At 39.7% G+C, this 22,111-nt stretch overlaps 1 protein-coding gene and 1 long non-coding RNA gene across 6 annotated transcripts in view; one reads left to right on the top strand and one right to left on the bottom strand.

The window, feature by feature from the left end:
• The first annotated feature begins 455 nt into the window (after nt 1-455).
• The window catches only part of LOC105477469 (collagen type VIII alpha 1 chain), a 150,299-nt gene continuing 128,643 nt past the window's right edge, over nt 456-22,111 (top strand). For all 5 annotated transcript variants that reach the window (XM_011733975.3, XM_011733974.3, XM_011733972.3 and 2 more), the window contains exon 1: nt 456-545. The gene's annotated coding sequence lies outside the window, so the exon portion shown is untranslated. The remainder of the gene's footprint in view (nt 546-22,111) is intronic.
• Nucleotides 1,314-4,795, bottom strand: LOC112425880 (uncharacterized). The gene is made up of 3 exons (XR_011620397.1): nt 4,382-4,795; nt 3,522-3,643; nt 1,314-1,520 (listed from the first exon to the last, which is right to left on the bottom strand). It is a non-coding gene; the product is annotated as an uncharacterized lncRNA (long non-coding RNA).

The raw sequence follows: 22,111 nt of genomic DNA, 5'->3' as shown, positions 1-22,111 counted from the left end.
GCTTTTCAAATTCCCAAATTCCCAGAAAACACCTTCAAAAGTCACAATCACCCACAACTCCCTCTGCCAAAAAATGTCATGCAAAAACGGAAAATACTCCAATTCCCCTTTCCTCCCAGACTCTCTCTCGCGCGCTCTCTCTCTCTCTCTGTCTCTCTGCTATTCATTTTCTCCCCCACCTTTCCCCATCTGTGGTCTAGATCCCTTTCTCTATATCTCGTTCCCTCTCTTTTTTCCCTTCTCCCTCTCTCCCTTTTCCACTCCTTCCTCCGTCGTGACCGCGCCCCCCCTCCCCCGCCCGGTCGTCTCTCCTCCGCCTCGCGGGCTCCCGTCTCTGCCCTCTCCTCCCCTCCCCAGAGAAGAGTGTCCAGCTCCTCCAGAGGCTGCCCGCCCGCCGCTCCTTCCCTGCCCACCTACTATGAGGAGCAGCTCCTCCCACCTGCCCATAAAAGCCAAGTGCATGTTACCAGCAGCGGATCACAGCCCTTCCCCGATCCTCTCCGTGGGAGCCCGCGAGCCTCTCTCCCTGATCTTACGTGCTTAAGGTAAGATAGCGCTTCTGCAGGCAGCTGACCTACCGGGGGTTGCTGTGGGGGAATAAGACACCGTCTGGCCAACGCGTTTGCTGTTTGGTTAGAGCTGATTCTTACGGATGCGCGATCCGCTGCTCCTTTAACTAGCAACTGGTTTGAAAACAAACTTCTGTTTGAATGGTAAAATAAAAGCTCCTTTAGAGAAGAAACAGCAGCATAAATATTGCGAAAACCTTTCTCTTTTTAATCACTTTTTCTCCTGTTGCTGACTGTTGCTGAGGTTAAAATGTATCTGTTTGGGGTGTTGTACTGACGTTTTTCATTGTACATATTTCACACATCAGTGGGGGCAAGGCAAACGTCAAAAATGTCATTTGAAAATGTACTTTGAAAGAACACAGTTAACTTCCTAAAAATAGCACAGTCAAAAGGTCTGCTAACAATTTTGTGATGTTTTCCAAACCCCCAAGACAGCTTCTGTAGTCCTTTAAAAAATATCTTTCCAGGTTTTAGCGCTTGGAAAAAATGATGTGAACGGGTGCCCTTTGCACGGGGACAGTATAAGTAATCAGGTGGCTGGTAGATAGGAAAGAACAAATCCAAATTTACAAGCCAGGGTAGAATGTACTCTCTCACCAGGCTATCTTTTCACGACATCCTAAAATGAGAATTGTGATGGAACTAAGAAAGTGTATAAAAGAACTTCATGAATTTCTGTACACACACCTAAACACAAAGCGTTTCAATATGTTTCACAGTAAGAGAATAATACAGGCCAGATTATACAATATTTCTGTGCACACCAGATGGTTGTAAAGAAAGATCAGCTAGAAAGGCTTTGGAAGTTTTAATCCTTTTTTCCACACGTTTTCCCCCTCATTTAGTAAATTAAAACCTACCTGATTGGCATCCAATTATCAGTGTTTAAACTACCCTCTTTAAAATAAAATGATCTCTTCTTATTCCTAAGGTAGAATAAATGTGCACCTGTGAAAAGAAAAACATACACCACAGCCACTTCTGTAAAACCAGACACTTGGTCCATGAAGTTTGCCATCAAATTCTGTGGGTTGTGTGGGATGAAACTCTCTCATGTGGGAGAAAAAACCTCTTCAAATGTTTCCTCTGGGGAATTGCACAAGACCACTTAGAGAAGGCAAACCAAAACTGCCAGTCAGGAAACCAAACCACTCTTTTAGCCCTTAAGGTTCTTAAAGTAAGAAGAGAAATGAATTCTTTATTTTTTGTTTGTTTATATTATCTCATGTGGAAAGAAAAAACTCATCGAAGCTGTATAAAATTCTCCCCTATTAACAAAACAAGACTCATTAGAAATTTAACTTAGGTCTTCCAAACCGTTTCTCCTTAGCTTTTGCATATCAAAAGTAATAAAAATATTTAAAAGATCTGTTTGAGATGGAGAGGATTCAGTGCTGTTACTCAAATGCAAGAGTTATATGTAAACTTTCAGTCATGTTAAATTTTTCTTCATTAGAAAAAAATATTGCAAGAAGTGCAGTTTCCTTTAAGCAAATGATATAAAATTACTATTGGCCAAGATAGTATGTGGCCTGAGCATATTAACATACCTTTTATCTCATGCCACAATGCAGACTGCTTGCTTTATATCTGATGTACATAGGTAATCAACCATGACAAGAGTACAGGTATGGGACAAGGCCAAACCAAGTATGTGGCACATTCAAGTTAATTCTTCTTTTATGATAGTGCCTGACTCACATCCATTATCACAAGGATGAAAATACGCTGCTTCATTCTCCTGATCCCCTTGAGGGAAGTTATCTTTCCTTGGGGTGGAGGGGGAAATGCTCCCAGTTTAAATGAGCTTCCAGTTATTCCTAAGTTTGGGGATAAAAGTATTCTCCAAGGGTTTGCTTCTGCTTTCTCTGGCAATTAATGCACTGGACCAGCTATGAACCTTTTAGCAGTAACTGCCTTCCCTATGTCCTATCAAGTTCAAGCCCCTAAATAACTGAGTGAGATCATCTTAGTTTGCTCATGATCTAACGTTCCCAGGGGCAAAGCTATCCTTTCTCCATAGGGTACATACCAAGCAAGATGACACTACTCTTCTTAAGCTTTTAGAAAAATCAATGTTGAAGTTTCATGTAGTTGCCCCCCAATCTCCCCTTCTGCATAGGATGTGGATACTTCACGTGAGTCTCTTCTTTTTGCCATTATGTAGCTGCCTCCTGATCAAGTCCATGACTATACCCAACCAATGCATTGCAGCGGGCTTGGGAGGACTTCTTAATGTTTCTCAGAAAAGACAAGATGAGAAACTGCCCCTTTCATTAGAGACACAAGAAGGGCACTCTACTGATTTTGAGGGCTTGCTGTTCCTACAGAAACGTGCATTTTAGATGTTCTCCTAATGTCAAAATTATAAAATGATATCCTTTTCATGATCAGAAAACATATGCCACTTTATTCCTATTTGTGAAACAAAAATCAAGGAGAAGGGATTGGGGTGAAAAGGGACTTGAAAGAGAAGCTGGAGGAATCACAGAAGTGCCCTAGGAGAAAAGCAAGATTAGGAGCTCTGTTACGAAATGTAACTTCCCCCAACCCTCATTTATGTGAACATGAGGGGATGGGGAAGAGTAAAAATCCATGTCTGCTCTTGTCTTTTTATTTGTTGTTTTTTAATCAATGAAAGTATAAGATCCGTCTTTACTCTGCCCCTCTCCTTAGCCCTCCTTCTTTAACAGAAAAGAACAGCTTGGTTCTAATGATGAAAATGATTTCAGGTTTGCCCATATTTAAAAACCCACAGTAATTTGCGAGTCATAATTCTAAAAGCTATACTATGAGTAAAAAAAAAAATCCTTAAAACATGTTTTTAACTAATGGATGGGTCATGTCTACAAAACCAACCCTCAGTCTCCTGAAAAGCGTAATGTTGAGTGCTTATTTGCAAGCTAAAAGTTAGAAACAGCAATTTACTCCTTATCCATGGTTACTCACTTTGGTGTGGAAACTTGCAGAGAGATTGAGACACACTGTATTTCCTAAAACCTCTGGTCCTCCAAGTAACCCTCTGGGAGCTAGGTGTTTCTGCTTTGACCTGCTTCTCTTCAACCAGACCCCTATAAACATACATGTACATAAGTTAAAGAAGGTACAGATTGTGAAACTTGAGTGTATTCTTGTGAATGGTGCACTATTCTAACTATTGAGTGAAAAGAAAACCGAAAGGAGAGGAGAGGAGAATTAAGGGGAGAATGAATGCCCTTAGGAATTTAGAGAATCTTTCTTTTTAGCATTGTGTGAAAAGGATCTCTCAATCCCTAAAGGAATACACATTTTTTTTAAAGAACCTGTTCATAAGTTGTCACAAAATGCTAAGAATATAATGAAGAAGATCTTCCAGTGACCTGGCAGACCTGTTTACACCCCGCAGTACTAAATTATAGCTCTACTAAACTCCCCCTTTCTAGAGAGATAAGGAGTGAGAAGTATGAGCATGAACCACATTTCAACACCAACAGAGCAAAGCTGCTAATCAGAGATCCCTCTATCACTTTAGTAACTGTTTGTTGTTTGAGGAAGAACGTTCTTCATAGTTTTTCCTCAAGCAGATTTGCAGGAATGGGGTTAAAGGGAGTCACACAAGGTTAGAATGTCTGTAAGCCTGGAGCCCTGTGTACTCAAATCCATGAAGCCATTGAAATTGCATCAGATCACACTGGAGTGAATGAAACAAAAAGTGTTCACCAAAACGGATCATAATCAATTAAAATAAAAATAATGAATTCTAACTTCTAAATGTAGGATAAGAGCAAAAGCAACAACTTTAGCTGACTATGTAAAATATGAACACACACCTGACAATTCACCTTCAGTGTCCTGTATTTATTTGGTGCTCACTTTCATTGTCCCTCCTGGACAACAAAAACTGACCCTTCTTGCCTTCAGCAAATCTTTCAGGATATGCAGATGCAGTCATATGTGACATCTCCTTTGTTCTTTCACTGGAAGAAATCTCTTTTTAATTCTCATAGAACAAGTTTCTAAAGAACCACTCATACTTGTGGTTTCTCTCATTATCAAAAATTTCCTCATACTTCTCTTAAATAGGATATAAATTTCCACCCTATCAAATGTAAAAGTTTCACATTTTTCTAAACTTTAATTCACATACCTAGAAGAAAGTAATTTAAAATTGCTACTTGCCTCCAACAGAGTATCTGAGATGAGGTTTCAAGATAAGCCGTTTTACTTATCCAGTACCTATTACAACTACTTGGAAATTAAAAAAACAAACCTTAGAGAATCACAAAAGGTAAAATACTGGAAAAGACCTTGGAGCTAATTGTAACTAAAAGTTAATTTTACAGGTGCAAAAAATCAGAAAGGTTAATGTCTTTCCCGAGGCCACCCAGATGAGTATAGCACACCCAAGGCTGGAGTTCATACAGCCAAAGTCTCCAACCCATGCTTAATCTTGAATAACTACAGTGTGGCTCCTTGTATAATGTGAATCTAAGGTGTCTTTGACTATGCTGAGCATTCTGTAGGCACTTAACATACAGGGCTCTCAGAAACCATAGCTTGGTAGAAGTTTGGACTACAGCTATACCTCCACTACCAAATGTCTAGGACACATTGATATAAATTCTTGTAAAGAGTGAAGTCAGTGGTCATCACCATCACATGGATGGTATGTTTTTTACCAGCCCAGGATATGGTACATAGTAGCTGCTCAGTAAATCTGTGTTGAGTGGGTGAGTGAATGGGGAAAAAAGCTAAGTATAAAATATCCATTTTCCTAAACTCCTTTCTTACTTGTAGAAAATATAGTCCATAAAACTACTTTCTACAAAGTAAGGGATTTACAAAGTAAATTTTACTTTGTAGAAAATAGAGTCTATATAGACATATAGTGACTCAGGTCTCAAATGTATTGAGTTTAAGATTCTCCCTTGCTTTGGGAAATATAGGAGAGTTCATTTTAACCTTAGCAATGGCTAAGCTATTTTCCTGTCTTTAGTGTTCTCACTAGTTCTTCCCACATTTACCTGAGTTCTAGAAACTATATTATTTTTTACAGGAGGCTTAAGATCTAGTTCCAATATTCATTTGAGGAACAAATGTATTAGAATGTGATGATTTACAGCGTAATTCTCCTCTTCTTCCACCCAACAGACAATGTGTTGCCAATTTAACCATTTTGTACCTTCCTCCGCCTTTAATGAGAGAAAGAGCAAAATACCCATAATGGATAATCAGGAAAAACATTAAGGGACACATCGGTCAGAATGTGTAGGTATGAGATTTGTTGTAACAGAGGGGACAGGTGATCAAGGGACCAAGAGTATAGAGACAGAACAGTGAAGCTAAGAGAGTTGATTCCTCTGAAACAGAAGAGGGAGAATCTCCACGAGTTTTGAAGTACTACAAGAGATTTTAATAGGATTGTCTAAAACCAGACCCTCTCAAATGCTTGAGAGATGACTTTCTGTTTGAGTCAGGGTTCTTTAAATACAACACTAATTGAAGCCTGGATCACAGAGGTGTGAAAGCTTTACTATATCTATTAAAACTTCTTATCCTTTGATGGGACCTCAAGTGGGAAAAGGTGAAATGGGACCTCATTTCACCTCCTTTTAGACTTGACTCTGACCCAGGATAATAACTCCATGGAAGTCAAGTCATTGAAATGTTCACTGCTAAAATAACAGCACAATTATTGGTAACACATAAAGTCACTCCACCATAGAAAGTGATGAAGGCAGGAAAGAATATTCTTGTATTGTTTCTGTAAACAATTTACCCTGAATAAGCGGACAGATGTTAGCCCAGATGCTTCTTCACTTTCCTCTGAAGCATGCCTGACAATTGTTTCCATATCTCCGAAATAGTGTGTTTCTAAAATTGATTTATTATATGTTAAATTTAACACAGTCTATGGCTAAGCATGATTGTGAAAACATTCTTTTAAGTAAATCTTTTTTGAAGACTGTCTCTCTTAAGCTTCCATTTGATGTGTTTACACCACAGGATATTTAGGCGTTGGATCATTTGATGTGCTGAGACTGAAGACAATTAATCACTTCACGTGCTACTTTTCCAATGCTAACTAAACAGGCCTGGGTGTGGGTGTCAGCTGTCAACCTCTCTAGGAAATAACATGCATCTAGCCTATTGGGGAGCTTCTCTAGTCCCCTCTGTTAGCTAGATAAAACAGCTGCTTTTTGGAAGTCTGGGCCAATGGCCTCCATAATTGAGGCTTCATGTTCTAAGGCAATTATAGCTAGTTTATGGCAGCAGAGGGGTTAAGTTGCAGCTGCCATCAGTTCAGTAGGAGGATTTCAAATATTACCAGCTGACTAAAGAGCACTGCAATGGGGCAGGTGGGAGGCATTTTCAAGCAATCATCCCATTGAGGATCTTCCTCCAACTAGCATGCTGTCTACACTCTGACGATAAGCCTAAACTTCATTCATAAATTCAGTGATGATTGTACATTATTGTATTTCTTTAAAGATCCACTTAGCGATTGCCCAGCCTTAAAGTCCAGGAGTCATGGTGTTGATCAGTGCTCTCAATCCAAACAAGCGGCTTCTTGTTAAATGGCAGATGTAAGATTAAAGCCAAAAAGTACATGAAGGGAGGCACTAGGGGGAGCTAAGAATTTGTGAGTTAGGTAGCCAAGATTGTTGAGGTTGGAAGAATGAGGAAAGAAAGGGGATCTGTAGCGAAAATATGCTATCGGATCCACAGTTCCTAATTTAAGGGCATGTCTAGTCCCTTTTCCAGCCCCCAGCTAATTACAATCCCCAGCTGCCCAAATGGAGAGGGAGGTTGTTCACCAGTAGAGGGAGCCAGGGGCTGGGTGTCTCAATAGAAACAGATCTGTTCCCAGAAGGGGACTTTAGATTTAAATTTTTCAGATCGAAGGCAGAGCAAAGTGTCCTTTACAACCAATGGCTAAAATGTATACCATAGTAATACATCACATTGTTAGTTTTCTTTAAAAAAAAAAAAATCCTAATTTAAGCCTCTAAGAATAAATCACCCACATTTCTGGCATTAGCAATGCCTGAAATGTCCAGGCTTGTGGAAGTTTATTTGAAAGAAAACTAAAACAATCTTAGAAAATGTTCTTTCCAAGGCTACCACCAGCCAAGACTGAATCTAAATGCTCAGTTCAGTAATAAACAAAGCCTGGCAGCTGGGGGTCAGTGAGAGACAAGCGCTAAGTCTGAGGAAGCCTGCGGTGACTAGACCCTCCCTGTCAGCAGAGTAATGGGAAGGGAGCTGGGAGAAAAAAGACAGAAATGGGCCAAACAGGCTTCTCCAGCCCAGATGGCCCAGAACCTGCTCCCCTAAATCTGGGTCTCTCCAGGGAGCAGTCAGGGTCTTGCCTAGACTGAAGTGAATACCTTTCTGTTGAACATTTCCATTGCACAGCTGTGTAGGGATGGCTTGTTAAGACTTGAGATACTTGCATAATTCAGAACCCTTTGGGGGATAGAGATCAATTAGGACCATAAAAAAAAGAATCCTTGGCACACCAGAGGAGAGCTGCTTGCTTAGTAAAAATTATGACATTCACAGCAAAACAGCAATCCTCTAAGATCATTTTTTGTGTCCATAGAGATGAAGCTATGGAGTTGGTGTGCATGTGACTTGCAAATCACCAGAAAATCTTCAGTGTTTTAATTTCAAAAACACCTTGACTGTCTCTGGGGTAAGGAGCATATCACTGATCATCTCTGTGCCTTTATTTATTTATCTTAAGCAGAACAATTTTTAAATAACTACCTTCTTTGCCACTTAGAGACATGTGAGGTCTTGTCAAGTATTTTTCAGAAAGATACTAATTAAGCATGCATTTTATGGTTATTCATTTAGTATGGTAAATGGATTATACTTACAATACCTAGGAAGGGCTCAAAGTATTTATACAAAATCAGTCAAAATGGGATAAAATGTCAAATAGCCAGATAACCTTCCAAGATATAGCAAGAGTATTTTTGTTTCTTAGAATACAGAGGTCAATCCCACATATCTCAAAAGGCCAAACAAGATCAAGGGTAAGTGGAAAGTAAAAAAACAAACAATAATTAGAAAATGGCTTAAAGAGTCTTAAAAGGCCTATATTCTTACCAATCTATATTTTGAGACCAGCCAAAGGGGAATTTCTCACATACAATACAGGGTTTCTGATGTAAAAACTCTATTTTAACTGGAGAAAGATAACTGTTTAATAATGACTTTTGTATAAAATATCTACATCCCTTGCTTCAATATTTTCCAAAGTGCGTTTCAAAACACGACTACCTGGGATTGATCGATGTTTATACCAGAAAAGGTTCTGTGGTCAAATAAGTTTTAGAAACACTCAATGAAACAATATTAAACATTTTTATTCACTGCATGACTTTACAGAAATTTTTATATGCTATATATTTTTTCATCCTCCAAAGACATTACAATCAAGTGTTCCTTAAACATTTGATGACAGATCTACCCTGCCTGAGCACATCTCCTGGGATTGATATTCTACGGAACAGCTTAAGAATAGTTTAAGAATCACTTCCTGCAGCATTATTTCAAGATCACTCAGAACATGGTATTTTCAGTCTTGCTAGTTGTTAAGTAATACATACTGAATGTCACTATAAGATATGTAGAGAGATTTCTAAAACCCAGGTGAAAAAGGAACAAAAGAAGTAGATAATATGCCTTTGTTCTATGGCTCAATGCTTTATTACAATAATAGCAGGAATGTCAGAATTATTCAAGCCTGTCTCTCTCTCTCTCTCTCTTTCTCTTTCTCTCTCTCTCATATCTTCAACCTCCACTTCTACCCAAAAAATCTTTAGAACACTGGATAAAGTGAAGTTGTCTCTTCATTCCCGTCTCACTCTCTGAATACTGTGTAGAGAAAAGTGGCCAAGAATGAGCAATAAGTTCAATAAACGAGGAGCCTAGATAATTCTTTGAACTAGCTCATCAGTCTCTGAGCTGTTAATTCCCTGCTTTATCTTTACTATCATTAACTAACCAAGATCATTGGCCAAATATTTTCTTTGAGCATTTGCTTTCTCACCATCAATAGGGAGCTAATTTCTGTAGGAAGAACACACTGATATTCTGGTGTAATTTACTGCATGAGGAATTATTTAGTTTATCTGTGATACTCAGACCTCCCACTCCATACAATTTACTATTTCTCTTAGGACATTACTCTGGGAATTATCTTTCCACTTCACAAAGTTAGTGCCTGGAGGTCAGTATTCCATAAGTGGCACAGTTGAGCACCCTCTCCTTTAAGAAAATAAGTAGCTCATAGTCATCTAAAGGAGAAGGGAGAAATTCAAACACATCATTAGTGGTTATAATAAAAAAAGCTATTTGTTATTTAACAGGACCAGACATTGTGCTAGTCCATTATCTATATTCCCCATGTCAACCCTACAAGGAGGATATTATTATTCCCAATTTAACAATGAGAAAAACTAAGCTTTCACTCCTTAAGCAACTTGCCTAGGGCCACACAGCTAGGAAGAGGCAGAGCAGGTACTTCCATCCAGGTCACATGCCAAAGTCCACGGTCTTCCTGCCCGCCTGTGCTGCCTCTCATGATGTCTTGTCCTATCATAACAGGAAAAAAATAAAAATAAACTTCCTATGACAACACCTCTGACTCATAAAGAAAGTGAGAAATTCTAGTGGCTCTGTTCCTAGACACTTCTAACTGGCTCTCTTTCTTGTTTTAATACAGTGATTTTAATTTCTTTTTCTTTTTTGTATTTTTTTTCTAAAAGCATGCTGTCATTTCAGAGCCAAAAAAGTAAGGACTGTGTAATTAGAAAAGCAAAAAACAAACAAACAAACAACAAAACAAAAAAACATCATTTCTCCCTGGGGTAATTTTTAAGAGCTAAAATTAGTCCATAAACTCTCCCCAAATGAAGACAAGTTGCTTGGCAAAAATCCAGTAAAAAGAGTGACAGTCTAGCATGTCATTCTTAAGGCAATAGAAGTTTCCATGAATCTATGAGAAACACTAGAGCAAAGACACCTCCACACATTAAATGAACTTGTATCTAGCTCCCCAGATTATTCTCTTTGGCACGACTTTTACCATAAACCATAGCCAGATGATGACAGTAAAGATGACTTAAATGTTTCCCCCAAGCCATAAGAGTCACCTAGGAAAATGTCTATGTTGTCTACACCTGCTGCTTAGCCTGCATGAAAGTGTATATAGAAATAAATATACCTCTGTTGTGGGGTGGAGGGAGCAGGGAGGGATAGCATTGGGAGATATGCCTGAGGTAAACAACGAGTTAATGGGTGCAGCACACCAACATGGCACATGTATACATATGTAACAAACCCGCACTTTGGGCACATGTACCCTAGAACTTAAAGTATAATAAAAATTGTTTTAAGAAAAGGAAAAAAAAAAAAAAGAAACAAATATACCTCAAGCCCTTCCTTTATCCTGTGCCAAAGACAAAAATGGAAACAAAGCCTAGCTTTTTCCCCATGCTCACATTCTGCTATGCTTTTTGGCTTTTGTTCTTGATCTTCCCTCTCTGCTTGTAGTATTTCTCACTTAATCTACTAGATTCATTTATACTCCTCTTCAAAGAGTCAGATTAAGTATCTTCCCCTCTGTGAGAACATGCCTGAAACCAGCCTGACCCAAGCTGCCTCATGGATCTCTGACAGACTCCCTAGAACTCTGTACGGGCCCTGCCACCATTGTCTCCATTCTATGATGGCATGGGTTTAATTTGGGTATCCATCTCCGTAAAGACCGTGAGCTCCCTGCAGAAAGATTTGTGTCTTATTTACCTCTGCACCCTCAGTGCTTGGCACATAAGAAGGGCTTAATAAATGTGAAAAGAAAAGAAAAGAAATAGGGATGGGGGAATAAAATGAGGTGATGGTGAATAGAGAAGATTTTAATTGTGCTACTCTCTGTCCCCATAAATTGTTCTAAGAAGGGACAATTTGGCCTAAGTTCATTCTTGAAGCCTTGATATAATTGGGGTATATCCAGATATGGTAGAAACTCCTTTCCATTCTGAAATATTCCTTGATGAAAATGAACATCTTAGAAAGAATAAAAGTTCTGAATAAAATTTAGAATATCCTGATTTCTTTAGGACTTCATGAAATGACCAACACTACCCCAGTCTTCCCTGTGGTTTTCTGAGAGAACCAAGAACTGAGCTTCCACATTCCACATCTCCCTTTCCTCCCCATCTCATAGCATAAATATGTGCTCTCTCTTGCTCACTCTCGCTCTCTCTCTCTCTCACACACACACACACACACAGTGTTACTGGGCTTTGACTCAACTCTGCAGCTAACCATGCAGCATAAGATGAATGCCTAATGGTATTCTAATGTTAGTATTGGTGCTCCAATACCAGGTTACACAAAGAAAAATTATTTTCCATGTGACCATTGTCCCAGGATTGTTAGTACCCTGCTCAAAAGGATTTAATGGCATTATGAAATGTAGAACAAACACTTCAGCTTGACAGTCGAGTCTCACAACCTATCTCACCCCAAAGCTTCTTTTCACCTTCACCTCCCTGAAATCTATAAACAGGAATTCAACCTGATGGGCTACTACTCCCCCAAACATTCCTTTTTCCTTTCTTTACTGAAAATGTCCCCCATTCTCCTTTCAACCTGTCAGAAGAACCATAATTTCAAGATCCTATTAAAGCCTTCATCAGTATTATAACAAGCATTGATCCTTCCCTATTCTCGACTAGCAAGCAGTTACTCTAAATGTCAGTAATATGTCACCTATACACTGTATTGAAATAGTCAGGGCTGTCCAATAGAACTTTCTGCAATGAAGGAATCATTCTACTTTCTACAGCTGCGCTGTCCAATATGATAGCCACTAGCCACGTATGGCTACTAAGCACTTTATTTTTATTTATTTATTTATTTATTTATTTTGAGACAGTCTCACTCTATAGCCCAAGCTGGAATGCAGTGGCGTGATCTTGGCTCACTGTGACCTCCACCTCCCAGGTTCAAGCGATTCTCGTGCCTCAGCCTCCCAAGTAGCTGGGACTACAGGTGCGCACGCCACCACACCCAGCTAATTTTTGTATTTTAGTAGAGACAGGGTTTCACCATGTTGCCCAGGATGGTCTCAAACTCCTGAGCTCAGGTGATCTGCCCACCTCGGCCTCCCAAAGTGCTAGGACTACTAAGCACTGTAAATGTGGCTGGAACAACTGAGGTAGTGAATTTTTTAAATTTTACTTTAATCTCTTTAAATTTAAAATTAAATAACCACATGTGGCTAATGGATACTGTATTGAACAACAAACTATTTAACTTTTTATGTGCTATGGTTTAGGTCCCTTGGTGAGCATATAAACTACTGAAAAAATTGAATAAGATATGCTTTTTTCTATCCCCAGTGAATGCTATAACTGCAGTAGTGTTCATTAAATATCGTTTTCAATGCATTGCCTGACTACATGGTCTTTTGCCAACTGCTATGTTATTTTAAAGAAGACTTCTTCCCTGTATTTGTAATTTTAATAATATTGAACAAATGGTGTTTGCCTCCTTTTTTTCCTTTATTTTAATGGCTTAAAATCCCTCAGAATGACACCCTATCAATGCCTGGATTCTTTATCACTATACAAACAAAACGGGATGAGGAATGGTTTAAACTGAACCTCTGAAAAAGTTCAATTATTCATTACCATCTCATTTATTTTCCCTTGGGGAAAAAGCATGGTTTAAATACCTGCTGAGACATACAATCGCTTCAGTCTTCAATATGACCATTTCTACAGAGACAGACTATCCCTGGGTATCTGAAACAAATTCAGCTCACAGATTTTTGCTTTTCTTTCCTCCTGAAACCTCACCACCTTTTAAAGAAAAGTAGTTCTTTATCATAGATTTTCCCAGAGCATTTTTGTCTCTATTTCTGTGTTCTGCAGTGGACAACCTGAAACACTGTGAAGAAGGCTAAGCTCTCCGCCAGCAGGTCAGGGGAGGTAGCATGTCTTGGAATTTGACAATGATGTGCCCCCGGCACTTGCTGGCTTACCGACAGCCCTTCAGGAATCATCGTGCCAACAGGCCAACCATGCAATAAAATCCTGTACCTGGCAAAGCCATGGGCAAAGTGATCAAACATTCTGGCTGCAGATTAGATTCTAAACTATTAATAAGCCTTCAGAAAATAAGCCAGAGTGAATCTCTAACAGCAATAGTTTACAGAGATGTTTAATGATTTCAGAGGTCGGCCACCCTACATGCTTTCCTTCTGACTCAGCACAGAGCAGGACAAGGGCAGGAGAGCCACTCCAGAAGCCAGGGCAATCAGCTGTATCTTTTCCATTCACAGCTAAGTTTATTTGGAATGACTGGAAAAACCTTCAATGAAAACTCTTTCTAAAATAATAAAAGACTTTATCCTGCTGTCATGAGCCAGACAACATCGAGAAATAATTATGGGTGTGTATTTTCCCCTGCCTTGTAAAATGTTTACAAATTGTATCATAAGAAAGCTCTAGAGTGAATGGTAAAGATAGCAATAACATTTAACTTGTAAATTTTTTATATCTAACCATAAAAGAATCACCATGTGTTTCAATCACATTTGAATACATATAAATAAAATTCTCATCTGCAGACATGAGCCAGTGACTAAAGGAAGAATCCATGACTCCTTTGCCACAGAAAAGTACACTGGAGATGTTTAAGCTTCTCGTATTTATGAAATAGAATTCATTGTCACCACATCAGCAAAGGAGTGTTAGCAAGGATCTTAATTTGGGAACTTTGAAACATGAAAATAATCTATAAATAATGATGATAATAACTTTTGTGGAGAAACTTACAGTTTACAACATTTATTTTATGTACATTCTTTCATTTGAATTTGGTAGGGAGGGGTTTTATCTACAATTTACACATAAGGCAGTAGAGGCTTACAGAGATTAAGTCAATTTCTTTTTATCGTTAATATAGTGAGTGTTAGGGCTGGAATATAAATGTGGATCATCCCATACCTGAAGTCCTCCCTCTTCTTTCTACTAATCCGGGCTGAATCTTAACAAAATCACATCCAGAAATGGTTTGGAGCATCCTGGTAGAAAACAGAGAAAGTGTGGCAAAAGAAAGCAGACTGACCTGCAAGGTTTGCTTAGGGAAACGTGATTGAGAATGTGCTTTTCAAGAAGAGAACCCAAACTCTCCTCAATAATATAGCAGCTAACATGTCTTGACGGGCTAGTCAGCAGGAATAGTTTTGTAGGTTATCTTCTCTATAGTTTATGATTTTAAAGGACACCCATTTTATACCTGTCCGTAAATTTTTAAATGATAGTTTTAAATCCCCCTTTTTATTTAATGCCCAAATGTGTGTCATTTATGTGGACAAAATAAAGTACCTTAAGTTATCTATGGGAAGCTACTACCGTGTCCTGAATAAAAAGCACTGAAGTTAGCATAAGAAGCCCTGAGATAAAGTCCCACTTTTACCACTGAACAATGCAGCCATCCTGGGCAAGACAGTAAGTCTTGCCAAGTCTTTGCCTCTCTGCTTTAAAATAAACTTACCTCTCAGGATGGATGTGAAAGTTAAATAAGATAACATATAAGAAAGTGTCTGCTACTCAGAAGGTGGTCAATACAAGTTTATTTAATACTAATGAAAACCAATTATTGAATGTTTACTTAAGTGCCAGCACAGCGGTCATTTAGGTGAGTAGCAGCTTCAAGTGTCGCTGTCTACATGTTGCAAATAAGGACACTAAGGATCTCTGTGCCTTGTCGCTCATTTAATGAACTCTTTACTTTGCCAGAGTCCTGCTATGCATTGGTCATGGTGGCAGTGTAAACTATTTATGGGTTGATTTATATTTTTGGTCTGTTTTTGATTTTGGTTTGGTTTGGGTGGGGGGTTGTTTTTTGTCTAATGATTTGTTTGCACTAAACGGCAAGAGTTCAATCTCCCCACCAGTTCCCCAGAAAGGAAATTTTCCTGGTTGCACAATGCCTGTCCAGTTCACGGGCACCTCTCTCCCTTCACCATGTCAATGCACAGTATATATAGAGTCCACGTGTGGGTTGTGTGTGTGTGTGTGTGTGTTTGTGTGTGTGTGGTGGGCAGCTGTGGCATCATCAGGAAAAATCTGGCTGTTCTGAATGTCTCCTCTAAGATCTTACCTCATCCCATGAGTTTCTGGAGTTTTGTGCTGCTGTGCTCTACAACATTCTCCTTGAGGCTGCCAGCATCCCAGATGCATCCTGGCCCCTGCAATTTATGCACCGATAAATCTCCTTAAGCCCTGTGCATATTCCCTACAATGTTTAATGTCAGTGTACCAGAGTCCTTGTATTAGTCAGGGTTCTCTAGAGGGACAGAGCTAATGGGATAGATGTATTTATGAAAGGGAGTTTGTTAAGGTTACTGGCTCACACCATCACAAGGTGAAGTCCCACAATAGACTGTCTGCAAGCTGGGGAGCAAGGAAGCCAGTCCTAGTCCCAAAACCTCAAAAGTAGGAAGGCCGACAGCGCAGCCTTCAGTCTGTGGCCGAGGGCCTGAGAGCCCCTGGCAAACCACTGGTATAAGCCCAGGACTCCAAACGCTGAAGAACTTGAAGTCCAATGTTTGAGAGCAGAAAGCATCCAGCACAGGAGAAAAATGAAGACCGGCAGACTCAACAAGTCTGCTCTTTCCACCTTCTTCTGCTTGCTTTATTCTAGCTGTGCTGGCAGTTGACTAGATGGTGCCCACCCAGATTGAGGGTGGGTCTGCCTTTCCCAGTCCAGTGACTCAAATGTTAACCTCCTTTGGCAACACCCTCACAGACACACCCAGGAACAATACTTTGCATCCTTCAATCCAATCAAGTTGACACTCAATATTAACTATCACAATTCTACCTTACATGATTTCGATTTTTCTGTCAGAAATGTTCTGACTTTTTTACCCCTGTGTCTTAATTACCAAGAAATCTTTCAGTCCAGGTTATCTTAAGAAAATGGCTCTAAGAAGCCCAAAGTGGCTGGGAACATTGGCTCACGCTTGTAATCCCAGTACTTGGGGAGATGAAGACAGGTAGATCACTTGAGCCCAGGAGTTTGAGACCAGCCCGGGGAACATGGCGAAACTCCATCTCTACAAAATATACAAAAACTAGCTGGGTGTGGTGGCACATGCCTGTAGTCCCAGCCACTCAAGAGGCTGAGGTGGGAGGATCACTTGAGCCTGGGAGGTAGGGCCTGCAGTGAGCTGTAATTGTGCCACTGTACTCCAGCCTGGGCAACAGAGTAAGACCCTGTCTCAAAAAAAAAAAAAAAGCATAATATGAGAATAAAGGAAATTACAAGCTATAGTGGAAGAGATTTTAGTTCATAAAAACAAAGGAAGAAGGACCATAAGAGGTTTTTTTTAAGACTTTTCCTCTCAAGTTCTATTATCTGTTTTGTTTGGTTAGGACTTCCACGTCAATCTCATTTATTCATTCAATAGTTATTGAGACCCACCATGTGCCAAGCCCTGTGCTAGATGCCATCAAGGACTGTTTCTACTGCACCCATAGGATGCAGTTGAAAGGCAGAGAAACCAGTAAAAAGCCATTTGGAGAACCAACGCATGGGGAATGTGAAAACCCCTTTCTTCCTTTTACTATGGAAGAGAGGCCACTTTTTGTGCATTTCTCTGAGCCCTCCCTGGGGCAAGTGTCCTCTCACATCGTACCTATCGCTACCCAGCAGAAGGCTGTCACTCAAGGACTGTCAAGGACAATTAATTCAAGACCCATCCCATCCACTAGGTGCCAAAAAGCTAGCAAGTCAGCTACCTAATAGGTGTCTTTGGAGACATTCAACACACGTAGATTTAAAATATACAAAACAGGAAACTGTCTTTATATGGTAGTCTTTCAACTAAAATGGTTATAAGATCTTAAATTTGTTGCCATCAAGGTACTATACAATGAATACTGGTGGTCCCAGGGATGACCCTGAAATACTGTGAGGTCCTGAGGCCCTGCAGCAGAGAGAGGCACTCGGCATTCAATAAATGCTCATTGGGTAAATAGCATCTGAATCGCTAGAGAAAAACTAAATTATTGCAAGTTGAGTTTTAGAAGCAAAATACATTTAAAGTGATATTTCATGAATCTAAAATTCTAACTTTTGACAATTTCAACTTCATAGTACACAACTGAGGACAAAAAGTAAATCAAAAGTGCTCAGAGAATAAAAGACAATGGTCATTAAGGTTTGTATTCGTAAGCAGTCATGTGGAGTCTTCAGTTTGAGCCTATTTACTTTTACTTCATGAATAATGTTAACACACATGGTTCTCTGAGTTCTCAGAACATAACCGACTTGAAGCACCGACCTAGAAAAAGGAGAGGAGTTGCAACAAGTAAGTGCACTGACAGAAGGAAGAAAGAAAAGTATGGAGGCCTAACAAGAAAGTAAGAAAAAAAGAAGCTATACAAACACAAGAAATTAGAAAGCAAAATGGCATTCACTGTGGACACAAATAGTTGTACGGTTTTAGGACATCTTTAAAAGAATCACTGAATCACAGCTAACTACAAATTTATTGACATATTTGGTAGCATCTTTTAAAATGAAAAACATTATGTATTTTAAGTATATATCAAAACAAGCATATTTCGATCCTTAAAGGTATAAAATATTGGGAAAATTTTAATTATCCAAACTGTCTCATTTCCTAAAGATTGTGGAAAGTTGATATTATTCTAATGTGCATGTGTCTATGCAAACACATATGCATAAATACATATAAATTATATGAAATAGAATTCCTGTTAAGCTAGAAAATCTCATCTCCCTAACATACAGTAGAACAGATGATTAACTTTTTGGTTGTCAGCTTGACATGATCAAACTGGTTATCTAAAATCCCAAACCTGAAGTTTGTGCTTTCTTTTCACTGAGTGCAACCAAGACCAGGGAAGTTACTTCACTGGTCAGTAACTCAATTTATCTATTTGTATAATGAGGAAAAAAAAAAAAAAAAAGCTTGCCTCACACGGGTCTGTTGGACTTTGTTACTATTTCAAAACTTGAAACTGCTTAATATAAATCTCAATAATAGCTCAGTTTGGGGTTATTATTTTTTAAGCAAACACCCCTCAAGGAAAAGATGCAAAGGCAGTCAGTCTTTCCCTGCTTTTCTTTCCTTACAATCTTTCTTTTCCAAAGAACACAATAAAGAAACAAAGAGCCAAACACACTGACTCACGTCTTTTTCTAAGAGTGTTGTGGTCAATTTGCTCCTGCATAAAAAACTAGTAGTTAAGCTTTGAACTCCGGGTTTTGGAAGGCCAAGAGTGGAAAAATGTCTTTAGCAGAAAGAACAACAGCACATTCCAAATCTGTCCAGTGTTACGCATTTGTGAGAGAAGTCCACTTGGGCATGCCATCCCCATTGAAGTCCCTTTGTGTTGTCAGAACTCTCTTGACAAAGAAATGGCTGAACATTGCCTTCCAGTGGAATTTCGAGTTGGTTCTTCTGTACTTTTTTTTTTTATCAGACCTTCCTCATTCGAACCTTAAGATGGTTTCTCAGCTTGAACTTGCTTTTAGGACAAATAGGAAAATGGTATAGCTTTGTACCTAAAAAACTGACTTCATCCTTTTATGGGAGGAAAAGACTTATATGCTTCAGAAAGCCAAAGACGTACTGAGAATCTTCACTAAGGCATTTCCTACAGTAAAATTGATGATCACATCCCAAGCTTGATCAGATGTCATGCCTTTTGTTTTCTTAGATGTTGTCACAATCTAACATAGTCATGTGACTCTAGTGTGCTAAGGGCTTTCATGGGTGTTAACTCATTTATTAGACCTAGCATGCACCTGACTTCTTAATTATTTTACAGTTGTTTCTTGTTTTGATTTTAATTTTCAAAGACACTGACAGTCTGAAAAATAATACTATTAACACATTTCTAAATGACTAGTGTCATCTTTTAGCTGATAAGACTGAGTAGCTGGTATAGCCTGCATATCACCCAGTTGAAGAATTTATTTCAGTACTAAAATCTCATTACCTCAAATGCTCTCAGGAACGTCTCAAAAGCGTCTTTACTCTTTTCTCCTCAGGAGGATGAAACACCCTCAACTTAATGCATCTTAACTTCAGGCCATTCTGTCTTTTGCGCCTTCCCCCCGATACAGTGGAGGAGCTATTTCTCTTCATTCATTTTCCCTCACCTCTTCTCTAAGTGCCCCTCATCCCACACCTCCTACCTTCTGGAGACTTCACTCTTAATTGTTTGCACCATCTGCCACACATAGTGTTCTTTCTCAGTACACACCGGATTGTGACTCACCCCAGTTTAAAACCTTTCAGAGGACCAGGCGCAGTGGCTCACACTTGTAATCCCAGCACTTTGGGAGGCCAAGGCGGGCGGATCACGAGGTCAGGAGTTCGAGAGCAGCCTGACCAACATAGTGAAACCACGTCTCTACTAAAAATATAAAAATTAGACGGGTGTGATGGCGTGCTCCTGTAATCCCAGTTACTCAGGAGGCTGAGTCAGGAGAATCACTTGAACCCAGGAGGCAGAGGCTGCAGTGAGCCACGATCGCACCACTGCACCCCAGAGCAAGACTCTGTCTCAAAACAAACAAACAAACAAACAAACAAAAACCCACCTTTCAAAGATATTTCATAGCCTTCCACTGGAGTCCTGACATCATCTCAGGCCTTCATCATCTGGGCCTGCCCGTCTTCTCAATCCCATTCCTTGCTACACCATCTGCTGTCACCAGCCCCACCCTACACTATAGTCACAGCTCTCTTTGAAATTGTCAGACCTCTTAATTTTTAGGGCTTTTATTTACATTGTTTTGTTCTCTCTGCCCAGAACACCCTGCCTTCTCATCAGCTCTTAACTCCCCAAGCATTCCCAGAAGGCTCCTTTGACCTTCTGGCCTAGATAAAGTGGCCCTGCCCTGTGCTCTCACATTGCCAGCATCCCTCTGTGGCATCTAATACTCTCACTGTTTCTGTTTAACTAACTATCTCCACAGCTAGCCTGTAAACCCAGTTACAGCCTGATTTGAGTCTGCCTTACCAAGCAGTGTGTCCCCAGCACAGAGCCTGAAACCAAGGGCAGGTACTCAGTACTGTTAATGAAAGAATGAAGGAAGGATAACAAATGATATTCAGAGAAGCAGATATCAGAGACAAACTGGCAGATACAAAGGTCAACCAAGGATCTAGGAAAAGTGAGTGGTCAAAAGTCTAATCAAAGTCAGAAAACAAGACGTCTTTAGCAACCAACAGTGCAAGGCAGGAAGAAAAGACCTAAGACAGGCCCTTGGCAATAATGGTAAACAAACTTGATAATCACAGCACTCAATCAGTCACTCTCATTCTGACTATGGGCAGAGTTCCCCAAAGTGTTTTAAAGTGTGGTCCAAGGACTACCTGCGTCATGATTCCACATCCCCACTAGCTCTGCTGAATCAGTCTCATGGGTTGAGGCCAGAAATCTGCATTTCAAGCCAGCATTCTAGGTGATTCTTATGCATCCTAAGGTCTTCAGGCTGGAACTGGAGACAAAAGCAATAGCTGGTTGAATAGGTACAACAAGACCAGAAAGCAGATACCTTTCCCTGATGGTGGTTAGCTCAGCACTGTGAGCCCCCAGTTGCTCCACGTGCAGTATGTGACTCATGGATAAGGCCACACCCACCCTGATTCATCTATGATGAGCTACGCCTAGCTGGCTGGTGGTTGGACCTTAGAAGTTTCAACAAGGGTCGTGTGTACGTGGAGGAGCGGTGTTTTCACCGCACATTAGTCACAACTCCCACTTAACTTCTCACGGCTGCCTCCCCTTCCCTGTTTGGGGCATAGCCCAATATAATCCATCTGTGCATTCTCTCTGGGCAAATGAATATTTAATCAGCAGTGAATAAATATTCCCTTGTCTAGGACCTGGATAAAGTGCTAATAATAATAACTATCACATCATTCTAAGGGAATACGCCTCTGAAGAAAACAAAAATGTCCCCTTTAGCCCCACTGAGACTGGTTTTAAAGCCCTAATTTGTATTATTGTCAAAGAAAAATAAGTAGATATGGCTGGCTCACAAAAGCATCTAGAAAGTTTGATGGGAGAAAAAGAGGTTTACCTGAAATTAGCATTCCTTGTTTTGATCATGTGTTCCAAGCAGTCTCTTTTTTTCTTCTGGGTTTGATACATATTTTTGTCCTTTATGATCGTGTCCATAATCTGTCATGCTCACAATGAGTCCAGAATAAACACTTGATTTCTGTTTCTCTGCTATTATTTATACCTTATGGTTATCCTTTACCTTCCTCCCAAGACTCTGTTCTATTGCTGGCCATTTGATGTCAGCGCACTGCACCTTAAATTCCCGATGAACCAGAATATATGTGATTTGGGCAGGAAAAACAATACATATTGCTTTTCCCAGAGTAGTTGGAATCAAACCTTTTAGGTGTAATTGAAAACATATTTTTACAGGCAAATAGAGCCAATAAACTAGAAAAGCTGTGTGGAAGCACC

The sequence above is a fragment of the Macaca nemestrina genome, chromosome 2 (genome assembly GCF_043159975.1).
Source record: "Macaca nemestrina isolate mMacNem1 chromosome 2, mMacNem.hap1, whole genome shotgun sequence".
NCBI classification, from domain to species: Eukaryota; Metazoa; Chordata; class Mammalia; order Primates; family Cercopithecidae; genus Macaca; species Macaca nemestrina.
The sequence above is the reverse complement of the archived record's forward strand: the minus strand, read 5'-3'. Positions and strand labels throughout refer to the sequence as shown.